Source organism: Gymnoscopelus braueri (genome assembly GCF_963280865.1).
Source record: "Gymnoscopelus braueri genome assembly, chromosome: 24".
NCBI classification, from domain to species: domain Eukaryota; kingdom Metazoa; phylum Chordata; class Actinopteri; order Myctophiformes; family Myctophidae; genus Gymnoscopelus; species Gymnoscopelus braueri.
In genome coordinates this window covers 16128608-16142073 of record NC_137626.1, presented here as the reverse complement: position 1 = coordinate 16142073, position 13466 = coordinate 16128608, and positions in this window count along the sequence as shown.

The window sequence follows — 13466 nt, the reverse complement described above, 5'->3', positions numbered from 1 at the left end:
ACTCCCTGGCACAAAAACCTTTTTCAGATGGAGGTCTGCAGCCAAATAAATATCAATTTGAGGGTCCTTGACATGAACATGTTTGAGAACTAGGACACTAGGACACAGTATAATAAACTTGCTAGTTGCTATTAGACAGGAAAGCCCCATAGGGATCCAGCTCTTCGGGTGTTCTGCTGGATTTAACACTAAGCAGGTGAGAGTAAAGCGATGGTGACCTCAACTGAGTTATTTTCTGACATCTGCATGGGAGGACACAGTGTGAATGGAAGCCAAATGTCCAGCCCTGACACAGGGCCAACAAGCTCTTAACTCGAGACAGGATCCATCTCTCTCCCCACAACTCAAGACACGCGAGTACAGAGCAAAGAATGTATGACTGGTACTGCAGATGGTATCCGGAACGCTCCCCCCAAAACACGTTAGCCCCCAATTGCTTTTGCGTACCGCTCGCCCCCAGTGGTTCTTGTATTGGTTTTACTGAGGTTAAGTTTAGGAATAAGGTTAGGTTTAGGCATAGTTTTAGTGAGGTTGCATTTAGGAGTACCCGTGGCGACCGCTCCGAGGTCGCCGGATTTGACCCGGGGCGAGCGTGTTTTGGGGCGAGCGCTCTTGTATTCCTGCAGATCAGTAAGTTGAGAGGTCGAAGGCTCCAAGCACGGTGCGAAGCGATGCGTTTTGAGCTTGTAGATCTGCTACTTTTGCTAATTTTCTATTTGAATCCTGAAAAGTAACAGTTTTGGACATACAGTAATGAGGTTTCTACCCGACAGAGACGATATAGTGGTTAACCACTTAAGTGTATACTTTGTTAATACAAATTTGCTATACATATTTTCGCAATTTCTCAAAGATAACAGATACAAGCTATGAGCTTGTATATCTGCTATTTTTGAATAGCCAAAGTACACAGTACAACATCTACACACATGTAAACATTTTCACCCCTTGCAGCTGTGCTCACATCTACAGTAGCTGTAAGCTGGCATGGGGCAAAGAAACCTTTCAGGCCTCGTTAAAAATACATAAATGATGCTGTTGATGTATTACTACCTAAGCACATTTACAAGATCATTTCTGACAGCAAGGCCTTTCAATACCCTGGGTAAAAGACTGGAACTTTTGAACTGTTATTGAACTGTAAAAAAAAAAAAAAATGCATCTTAAAGGCTTTAAAGAGGACAAACACCTCATGCAGCTATTTATAATTCAAAGGCTTTCTTCAACAGCTACAATTAATTCAACCAGAATTTACGAACGACAAACAAAGCTCTCGCCCTTCCTTTGTCTGCTCTATCTGTTTGTCTGGACCTCAACAGCCCTATAAATGTGAATGTCTTTGACTGAGAGTCACTGAGTGGTTGATGAAGTTACACCATCGGTCAACCGGTAGGCCTAACAACAAACTACACGATCGCAGAACAATAATCCCTGAGTCTAGACTACGGGATGCCGTCCCTCCAGGCTATATGGAGATTAGCTGGAGAATCAGAGCAGCATGAAGTGGTATTGCAGTTGCTTGCACCGCACTGTTGTGACGAAAACAGCTGAGCCAGAAGGCAAAGCTCTAAAGCAGGGGTTTTCAAACCTTTTCGTATTAAGGGCCATTATTTATTCGGCATTTGAGCCACGGACCACCATTTGATGAGTTTTTGCCTCTCAGACCCAAACCTTAGAATATTTTGTTATCGTTGGATAAGATTTTGTCCACAATTCCATGCTGTATTGATGTGGTGCCATAGAAGAGATAACAGGAAAACGTTGATCAAATGAAAAATTATTTAAGTAATGCAGATGTTTAACAATACTAAAGACGTCGGCGGTGGGGTTGGAAATCACCTGCTGCCCGAAAATCTGCTGTTGAATGGACGGTGGGTACACTGTCGCGTCGGGTCGCAAGTTGTAGGGAAGCGAGCTCAGTCCGCTTTTTGTTGAAAAAGTCATCAAGCCAGCCATAGGCTAGTTTTGCCGTCTGTCGGTGTCGGCTCTCAGGTGCATTCAGCAACTTGTTTTCCACACCTTCCAACCGATTGATCTCCCGTCTTCATTCGACTGCCAGTCTGTAGTTGTCTGTTTGGTGGAGAGCTCCCTTAAGTGTACCGGTCAATCTTCTTTCCTATACTCTCACCTATGGTCATGAAGTGTGGGTAATATGACCAAAAGAATAAGAAGAGGATACAAGCGGCCAGAATGAGTCTCAGAATGAATCTCAGACGGGTGGCTGGCAAAACCCTTAGGGATCGGGTAAGAAGTTCAGTCACCCGGGAGAGACTAGATCCGCTGCTCCTTCACGTCCCTTCGGGACTATAGGCCCCAGTGTATCTGTCATTTCAAACTAAAAGCTCCCCCATGGTTTCATACATGTTACACACACACACACACACACACACACACCATTGGAATCACGAAGCATAGCATAAGAGTTATATCGACACACTATTCTAGGTCAGCAGAGTGCACTCTAATCTTTCTCACATGTGGCTTATTACGTGTGTGTGTGTGTGTGTGCGTGTGCGTGCGTGCGTGCATAATGTGTGTGAGACATGCACACGCGTGTGAACGTGCGCCCACTTCTATTCTGATATCAAATATCTGAAATCTTTTCTTTGGAAATTAAATTAACAACATCATTGTGTAACACGAGCCAAAAGACCACAGCCACGTTATTGACATATCCGAGCAGCCTGGGGTTTTATTTTATTACTAGTTGGTTATTATTAGTTCATCGATGCTTCTGGCCCCATGCGTGAACAATGTCGAACAATGGGAACCATCTGCAATGAAGCCAGAGCTCATCAAAAAGGATTGATCCAATCCTCTACGAGACACGTCTTGTCGACTCGCATCCGTGTTCCGTTTTAGCATAGCAGAGATCCCGTGCGATCCCTCGCAGATCATCACTCGCCTGGCCCGGGGCCAGTGGTGTAAAGTAACTAAGTACATTTACTCAAGTACTGTACTTAAGTACAATTTTGAGGTACTTTTACTTTACTGGAGTATTTACAATTGTCTATACTTTTACGTCTACTCCACTGCATCTCAGAGGCAAATATTGTACTTTTACTCCACTGCAATTATTTGAAAACTTCAGTTACTAGTTACTTTTCAGATATAAATTATGATATTATGAAACATACATTAACCACTTTAACCCTATTTTATACCTAGGCTATTTGAAAATAGCCGATCTACAAGCTCACAACGCGTCGCATCGCGACGCGTTGTGAGCATGTAGATCTGCTATTTTCAAACATTGTAGTACTTTTACTTTTGGTTCTTTAAGTACATTTTGATACCAATACCTTTGTACTTTTACTCAAGTAAATGTTAAATTCCAGACTTTTTCTTGTAATAGAGTACCTCTACATTGCAGTATTGATACTTTTGCTTAAGTAAAGAATTTGAGTACTTTTTTCCACCACTGATTTTAGCACGCAGAGATCCTGTGCGATCCCTCACAGATCATCACTCGCCTGCCCGGGGCAGCGATGAGCCATGACCTCGTTGGGAGAAAATATCGATGCAGGCTGAGTGGACGTAACAAATGGACTGTGACAGGTTTACTAGCTGTGTGTGTCCCTATAGCACACTGGGACATGCGTGTCCGCCACCCCGAGCACCATACTGAGCAGTGGTCAAACCACAAGGGCGATTGTGCAGTTTACTGTGTAACATCATCAGCGCTGTAGAGAGAGTGTGTGTGTGTGTGTGTGTGTGTGTGTGTGTGTGTGTGTGTGTGTGTGTGTGTGTGTGTGTGTGTGTGTGTGTGTTGCCATGTTTACTCAATCCCTGTCCATTACCTCCCCTAAGGGCAGCATTGTCACAAGGTGGCGTGTTGTGTCGGCTCTCACTTGTCTTCACATGTCAAACATCGCTGTAAGAGACAAACATGCCACACACCCACACGCACACGCACGCACGCGCGAACACGCACGCACGCTCACACACTCACACCAGTGGTGTAAAGTAACTACTGTAAGTAGTTACTTTAATTTAGTTTAGAGCTATTTTTTACTTTACTGGAGTATCTCCAACCTTCAGTACTTTTACTTCTACTCCACATAATTTGTCCTTTTACTCAACTACAATTATTTGAAAACTTTAGTTACTATTTACTTTGTCGATTTTGATTCGACTCACAATGTGATGCATTGTGAGATTTAGATATGCTTCAAAATATTTTTTTTACACATTTTGAACTTGAGTAATGGGACTTTCTGCACAATGAGTACTTTTGCTTTTGGTACTCTAAGTATATTTTGATGACAATACTTTTGACTTGTAACAGGGTATTTCTACACTGCAGTATCGATACTTTTACTTAAGTGAAATGTGAGTACTTTTTCCACCACTGCGCACACACACACACACGCACGCACGCACGCACACACACACACACACACACACACACACACACACACACACACACACACACACACACACACACACACACACACACACACACACACACACACACACACACACACACACACACACACACACAGAGAGGGTAGAAAGTGCAACCTTACACAAACACAGCAGCAATACCTGGCAGGCTCTCTTGGACCTTCAGCAATGCCAGCCACTTCTAAGTGAGAAATGTATGAGGTCGGACAAAAACATCGTATTTTGTTTATAACGCTTGGCTGCATCAATTGCATTTTGGGCGATTAATCTTTCTCAGTATTTACACTGCACATAATTTATGTGAATTGTATTGCATATACAGTAACATAAGAATCATACTGTACTCAATGTGGTAAATGGTAAATACCGCCTTTCTTAGTCTTCTGACCTCTCCAAGCGCGTTACAATGTATGCCTCACACATTCGCCCGTTCTCAGACACATTCGACAATGACCATTTTCAACAAGGCATTTACAGTGGTGGAAAGTAACTAAGTCTACATGTACTTAAGTACTGTACCTAAGTACAATTTTGAGTAACTTTTTACTTTACTAGAGTATTTTGACTCCACTACATCTCAGAGGCAAATATTGTACTTTTACTCGATTACAATTATTTGAAAACTTTAGTTACTTTGTAGATATAAATTACTATATTATAAAACATACATTAGCCACTTTAGCTCTTGTGAGCTTGTAGATCGGCTATTTTCAAACATTACTACTTTTACTTTTGGTACTTTTAAGTATATTTTGATGCCAATACTTTTGTAATTTTTTACTAAAGTTACATTTTGAACACAGGCCTTTTACTTGTAACAGAGTATCTTTATATTGTGGTATTGCTTCTTTTACTTAAGTAAAATATCTGAGTACTTCTTCTTCCACCACTGGGCATTTAGCGGATGCACTTTTTTGCACTGGAAGACGGGGAGTAAATGGCAGGAACATGGGGACAGATGACCTGTGTGTGCTCACTGAAGCGCGCAGGAAGGGGTTGTAGGGGCATTATTCACACGCTAGACGGCGGAGGCAGCCATGCATTGGGAGCAGTTAGGGTTCAGTGTCTTGCTCAAGGACACTTCAGCGAAGATGCCAGGAAAAAAGCCAAGGAGACAGACGCTCTACCTTTAATCTTTGAATATATATATTTTGTTAAGCGAACATTTGTAACTCAAATCTTTGCTTCTAGGGGGGTCCCTGGAACAAAATATTTTGACATGGGGGGGTCCGCTGCCAAATACATCTAATTTTGGGTAGTCCTTGACATGAAGAAGTTTGAGAACCACTGATATTATAGCAACATAAGTTTAAAAAAAAAAGAAAACTGTTCACACAAGATATTTGTAGAAATCCCCACTTTAAAAAACTATATATTCAAAGATTTGCACACATTTTGAAGATTTTTCAAAAATAGCAGATCTACAAGCTCATAGCGCGACACTCTGTGCCGCGATAAGAGCTTGTAGATCTGCTATTTTTGAATAGCAAAATAAATCAAAAAATGACACACAGATGTGGTCTTAATGGGTTAAATTACTAATTACTACTTGGTGTCAGAGGGATCAGTTAACTGTTTGAACCACCTAAGCCATGCGATGAATAGAGGCAATAGATGATATACAGTATAAGCTCTATGATAAGATCTATGAGCTTATGGATCGGCTATTTTCGCAATTTATGTAATAGGGTTAATAATTAAAGTTGTTAATGAAAGCATTTCTAGCCTCTTTTTTAACAATTGTTTGAACATTTTGCTTATAATGACACGCCCAAAAAGGTCAGGTTGAAAGTGCTTTAAAAGAGAAGCGTTCACAGTTTTCGAAATGTCTTACTTTGGAAGTTTGGAAAATAAACCAAACTTGTTTCCGTGGCTCCTCCGTCAGCATTCAGCTCAGGCGCTAGTAGAGGCTCAGGTCTCTCAGGTGAACACAGAACATGATGAGTTCCTGCTTCAGCTTATTTGCATTTATTCAGCCGGTAATTTATTCATTGATGATGGTCACAGCAGGGTGAATTCAGGCCAAGAAGCCTTTATTTCCATTTTTTTGTTTACCCCATTTTAAACATCTTCAGACCAGCCTGTTCTTGGACTTTGAGGTATGCTGGGAACCCACTACGTCTGCTAATGAGGTCCTCCTGGGTACAAACATCCTTCAGGATGTGTTTGTGTGTGCGTGCGCCTGTACAGTACGTGCACGGGTTGGCACAACACAGAGAGGAAGAAGAAAGCAAAGTCTTTTGACATATTCCGCATTTCTGGGGTAATAAAATAATAAATCTCGACCACGACGAACACAAACTCCCAACATGAAAATTATTTGTTGACATGCCAACTTTTTTTAAGGACTTTGGAACATTTAGTAGAAATGCAAAGTTAACTATTTTTTGGGAAGCACACAGTGTGTGTACTACAGTACGTGCAATGCCTTGCGCATTTCTGTTCTCTGAGCCAGCTGGGTAGCGTTACTGGAGGCCAAGTCATTAAAGACGGTGAAATAAAGCAGCTTTGTTTTGTTGTCATGGTCCATGAAATACTATTTAGACTCAGGCTCCCCTCCAAAAAAACAAAGGCAGAGAGACAAAGCCGTGCCAAGGAACGAGATACAAAAAAAAAGAAGACGGCAATGCCTTTTCAGGATTTCAGGAAAATCTGTTCTCCTCCACACCCTTAACCGATCAAGACTGGGAACGGATCTGTGTCATTTTAAGATTTCTTTGGGCTATTTTTTGGAAAGATTGTGGAAAATTTGTTCAAATCTTTGAATATATAGTATATATTTTTTAAAGCAAACATTTGTAACTCAAATCTTTACTGCTGGGGATTTTATAAATGTCTTCTAACAGTTTTTAGAAAAAACGTGTTGCTATAATATCAGCGGTTTTAAAAAATGATAATTATGTATTTGGCCGTGGACCCCCCATCTCAAAACATTTTGTTCCAGGGACCCCCAGAAGTTGTAACATGAGTTAAAAATGTTCGCTTTAAAAACATATATATTCAAAGATTTGCACACATTTTCACGATTTTTCAAAAATAGCAGATCTACAAGCTCATAGCGCGGCACTCGGTGCCGCGCTATGAGCTTGTATATCTGCTATTTTTGAATAGCCAAAGAAATCTAAGAAAATGATATGATGATGCGTTCCCGGTTTCAAAGGGTTAAGCACTCTTGATTACAAATAATAACTCGACTTCTCTGCAGTTCATTTCTGTCGTGGTGGAGGATTCACAGTGAAATTGGATATAGTTCATGAGATGACTAATGAGGAGATTCAAAGGTAACAGGGAGTCAGGGACAGAAAGGCTGCTGCAGGAAAAGATTTGTCATCATGTTATGTTTGGGTATCTCTTAGAGAGAGCCGGACACAGATGACAAATTATCTACTGAGCTATTGTCTTTGCCTATTGCTGTCTGGCACTGTTACCAGTGGTGTTAAGTAACTGAGTACATTTACTCAAGCACTGTACTACAATTGTGAGGTATTTTTTTTACTTTACTGGAGTATTTCCATTTTTCGGTACTTTTACTTCTACTCCACTATTGTACTTTTACTCCACTACAATTATTTGAAAACTTTAGTTATAGTTACTTTAGATTTTGATTATTATTATTACAAAACATACATTAACCACTTCAGCCCTATATACATTTCATTTTTAGATCTGCTATTTTCAAAAGATTTTAATACATTTTATACTTATGATGCCTTGTGAAATGGGACATTCTGCATAATGAGTACTTTCTACTTTTGGTACTTCAAGTACATTTTGATACCAATACTACTAATAGTACTTTTACTCAAGTAAATTTAGAATTCCAGACTTTTATGAGTGCATTTTCCACCACTGGTTGCCTATAAGAATTGTGTGTGTGTGTGTGTGTGTGTGTGTGTGTGTGTGTGTGTGTGTGTGTGTGTGTGTGTGTGTGTGTGTGTGTGTGTGTGTGTGTGCGTGTGCGTGTGTGCGTTTGTTTGTCTGGACCTAATCTCACAAACCACTGGACTGATCAGCGCCAAATGTGTCTTGTGCAGCAGGCCAACTTAGTGCTTCCCACACTTTTTTTCACATTGTGTGAAAAAAGCTTGGAACATATTGTGTTTCGTGTTTTCGGAAATGTTTAACCTTAATTAATAGAAGTCAACGAGGCTCGGATGAGGCTGAAACCGTGCCCACATTTCTGGATATTGTTTTTGTTTAAATTTTGGCCTTATTCAATAAACGTTATAGAATGTACCGGAACATGTTTTGTTAAGGTTATAGCTGTAGCTCACTGCAATGGACCGTAAAAGCACTCTTCAAGCTAAAATGTTAATACAAAATGCAGCAAATTCTTTCCAGGCATATTGATACACCGATGCCATGCTGTGAAGTTGATTGGCATGTATTGGAGTAATACAGTTAGCTAAGATAAAATAAAGACCGTAGTAGTGACTCAAAATGGGTCAAAATTAAGTGAATTACCGGCATGGCTTCCAGCCCAATCCCACCTCCATTGACTTCCAGTATGAAATTCAATTAAAGGAAACTATTCACAATAATGTGAAAAAGCAACAACAACAAAAAGTCAGGGAGGTACTGCACCTCCTGGTCCTACTAGCACTGTGCACAAGAATGTTCAGTGGTGGAAAAAGTACTCAAATTTTTTCCTCAAAGGGATATTTCACTTTCCAAACAACTTTTGGTCATTTTATCGTCTACTCAGGCCTTCGTGAGCCCCCCAGACAGTTTTTAAGATGCTTTATTCAATATTTAGATATTTGATATTAATTTTATCAATTTTATACAAACCCATTGTAATTTCAAACTCCATTTTAACCATGTTAGATTAATCAAAAACACCCGTCCTTGGTTCTGGTGACTCACCCTGCCCTCCTAATGCGTGAGGGGGCCGTGTTTTTCCGATTAATGTTTTCATTTATTATATAATAATTTTTTTATTGTATTGTATTTTATTTTTTTCATTTCCCCAACAATATATAAAAAATAAATGAAAAAAGTAATTGAAAAAAACATGGCCCTCGCGTATTAGGGGGGCGGTATGAGTCACCAGAACCAAGGACGGGTGTTTTTGATGAATCTATCATGGTTAAAATGGAGTTTGAAGTTATAATGGGTTTGTATCATAGAGGTATAATATAACTAGAGGGCGGATTGCCCCGCCCCCAGCTATCATTTCAATGAATGTGCTCAGTGGCGTTTTGAAGCACCCGGAAACCTGCCGGAAGTAGAATTATTGGTTTGATTTTGTACCCCCATAGAGTTATGAGCATGCGCACTAGTGTCCTTTTTGCGTTCTACGGCAGCCCGTGTGTCAAGGATTGAACGCGATATATTTATTAAATACACTCGAGATGCCTATGTATAACTAAATGCATATGTGTTTATGTATAATATGTTTACATATTTATATCTATATATATAAATATCTCTCAGCATGTTTTGCGCGTGCATGTATTTCTCCCCGCCTGCAGTTCCAGCTTTGGCCACTGGGGTGGCAGCTTCAATGTTTCTCAGCAACTCTGGGGGCTTGGTTTGTATTCACCTGTTTCCTAGGCTGTGTGTTTTCCACTTCCTGTCGGATTTCATTGGATATCATTAGTCATCTGACCAGTTTCATTGGATTTCATTGGATCAAATCGACAGGAAGTGGAAAACACATAGGAAGTGGAAAGCCTAAACAGCTGAATAGGAAGGGGGCGTGTCTGATAAAATGAATATCAAATGTCTAAATACTGAATCGAGCAACTTAAAAACTGTCTGGGGGGCTCACAAAAGCCTGTGTAGACGATAAAATGACCCAACGTTTTTTTGAAAGTGAAATATATCCCTTTAAGTAAAAGTATCAATAATGCAATACAGAAATACTCTGTTACAAGTAAAAGTTCGGTAATAAAAATGTACTCGAGTAAAAGTACAAAAGTATTGGTCACAAGTTTTCAAATGTATTACAATCTTTTGAAAATATCTACAAGTGAGCTTGTAGATCGGCTATTTTTTATTCAAATGGCCGAAATGTATGTAGGGCTGAAGTGGATAATGCATGTTTTGTAATAACAATCAAAATCTACAAAGTAACTAGTAACTCAATTTTTCAAATAATTGTAGTGGAGTAAAAGTATAATATTTGCCTCTGAGATGTAGTGGAGTAGAAGTAAAAGTACAGAAAATTGGAAATACTCAAGTACAAATACCTCAAAATTGTACTCAAGTACAGTACTTCCACCACTGAGAATGTTACTGCTGATTTGTTCGGTGGTTTGTGTGTGACATTAGCCACAGACAAGACAGACAGACAGACAGACAGACAGACAGACAGACAGACAGACAGACAGACAGACAGACAGACAGACAGACAGACCCTCTAGTAGACGGCTCCCATCTGAGGGGCCACGCCGTCAAAAGAAGCTATAAACTCTGTACACTACAGTATTACAATGCAAAATACACTATGTACAGGCTGACATATACATATATAGTCATTTCACAATACAAGCTACTACAGGCAGGATCTTTCCATTATGTCCTTTGCCTCAGAGGATTTACTTTGTTTTGTTTTATTTCATCCATTCAAAACGTACAAATATCTAATCTAACATTGCTGCTTTCTGCATGTCAGCACTTATCTCACCCTCATCTCTCGCTCGCTCGCTCTCTCTCAGCACTTATCTCATCTCTCTCTCTCTCTCTCTCTCTCTCTCTCTCTCTCTCTCTCTCTCTCTCTCTCTCTCTCTCTCTCTCTCTCTCTCTCTCTCTCTCTGTCTCTCTCTAAATTCAATTCAACTCAATTCAAAGGGGCTTAATTGGCATGAGAAACACACCTTTACATTGGCAACACAATTTTCTCTCTGTCTCTCACTCACTCACTGACTCTCTCACTCAATCACTGACTCTCTCACTCACACACGAACACGCACACGTGTTAATCCACAGTCATTTACAATGTGTCTAGCAGTTCATTTTCACCTCTCAAGAGACTGAGAGAGGATTTGATACATGGCCAGATGGGCTTATAGCCAAGAAATATTTTAAATCTCCATTTTATCACCCCTTCTTCTTTCCACCGCAGAAATTGAGTTAACTTCTTTTAATGTTTTTCTCTCTTCTTTTCCACGCCCATTTTTTTTCCCATTTTGTTTCAAAAATAATATTGAATTATAGTATCTGGAGGGTTACAGCAGCTATTGAAAGTGTGCTCAAATTATGGCAACGGTCATGACATCATATACAATGCATAAAAGAGTAGTGTCATGGTGGTGAGAAGCCACGAGGACGAGACATTTGTCTTCTCAGCTTTTCACTTAATGTGACAGTCGTCTTGCTATATGCCAGGAAATTAAGTACCTTGGCCACATTTTCGCTGATGATCTCCATGATGATAGAGATATATATCTAGACAGTGCCGCAAACTTTATGCCCCGGCTAAAATCAGTGGTGTAAAGTAACTACATTTACTTAAGTACTGTACTTAAGTACAATGTTGAGGTATTTTTTACTTTACTGGAGTATTTCCAACTTTCAGTACTTCTACTCCACTACATCTCGGAGGCAAATATTGTACTTTTACTCCACTACAATTATTTGAAAAATGTATTTACTAGTTACTTTGTCGATTTAAAAAAAAAAGTATTATTACAAAACATACATTAACCACTTCAGCCCTATCTACATTTCGGCCATTTGAAAATAGCAGATAAGACGCATTGTGGGTTTGTAGATCTGCAGAAAGGTAGCATGGGGAGACTTAAAGTGTCCTACAATGATGCCCTGAGGATTGTACTTAAGGTCCCTAGATGGCATAGTGCCAGTCACCTGGCAACCATACATGCGAGGCTCTCTTAAATGCACTCAATGTATGGATTTATGTCTAGCTTGGATGAGTCCCGGAACAGTATTATTGAGGATACCGTCAATCCTGGGAAGATCTGTCTCCGGTACTCGTCCAGGCTGAGTAAACACTCTGCCTCTATTTATGATTTTATGTTTTTTAGCTGTTTAATTTATTTTATGTGTGGAATATTATTTTGTATGTACTCTATGGACCCCCTGAGTGTCTGGAATAAAGTTTGAATTCAATTGAATATTTGTTGCAACAGTGTGCCCCCTAGCCAGCCAATGTAATTTAAATATGTGATTCATTAACAACCACATTTGCAGTCAGTGTACAGTACAGTAAATGCAGCTTTTGAGGCCCAAGCACATCACATCTACAATCCAAGGCCCTAGAGGGCCATCTAGTGGTAAAGTTACAGTACTACACTTACCCAACAGTCATGTTGTGTTGGGTCTGCTGTAGCAAGTTGCATGACCTTCCTCCGAAGTCTGCCGTCATTTACATTTAACCACTTCCAACCTGGCGTCCATATTTTAGGTATTTTAGGCATGTCATGAAATGCTAAATCTTTTTTTGTGCATGACAAATAAACAAATAACTTTTAATCCTATCCACAAAAATTCCCACTTCAAAGATCAATGAGAAAACATGAAAGCTCCCCAGAAAGCGAATGATTGGGGACCCAATCATTAGCAGAGAAAGGGTTGTAGGTTTGGGTTAGATCGGGTGTGGTTGTTATGGTTAAAAGTAACTGTTGCACTGGGAAAAGGCACAAGCTTTAGTAACACTTTTAAGAGATGCTACAATGGTTAGGTTTGTCTAACAAAGAGCAAGTTGGCTTCCTCAATTTGGCTTCCTCAATTTGGCTTCCTCAATTTAACAATGGCTTCCTCAATTTAACAGACAAAACCTGCACTACTACAGAACGTTTGTGAGAAGCAATTACAAAAGTGAAGATATTTCAAACATTTCACCAGAGAAAAACATTTGCTCTGCCAGTAGAACATGATTGACACTCACTGTGCCAAGCAAAGTATCTTCATGGGAGTGATTATGGAGTAGTCAGATATTGTATTTTAATGGATTGCTTTCATTATTCAGTTCATTTTGTTATCAAACAATGACTAATCATGTTGGCAGTTTCTATGTCAGATAGTTTTGTTATATAGTATTTTCCTCCCGCAGGTACACATAAACACAATTGAGATCTCAAGGCTTTTTTGTG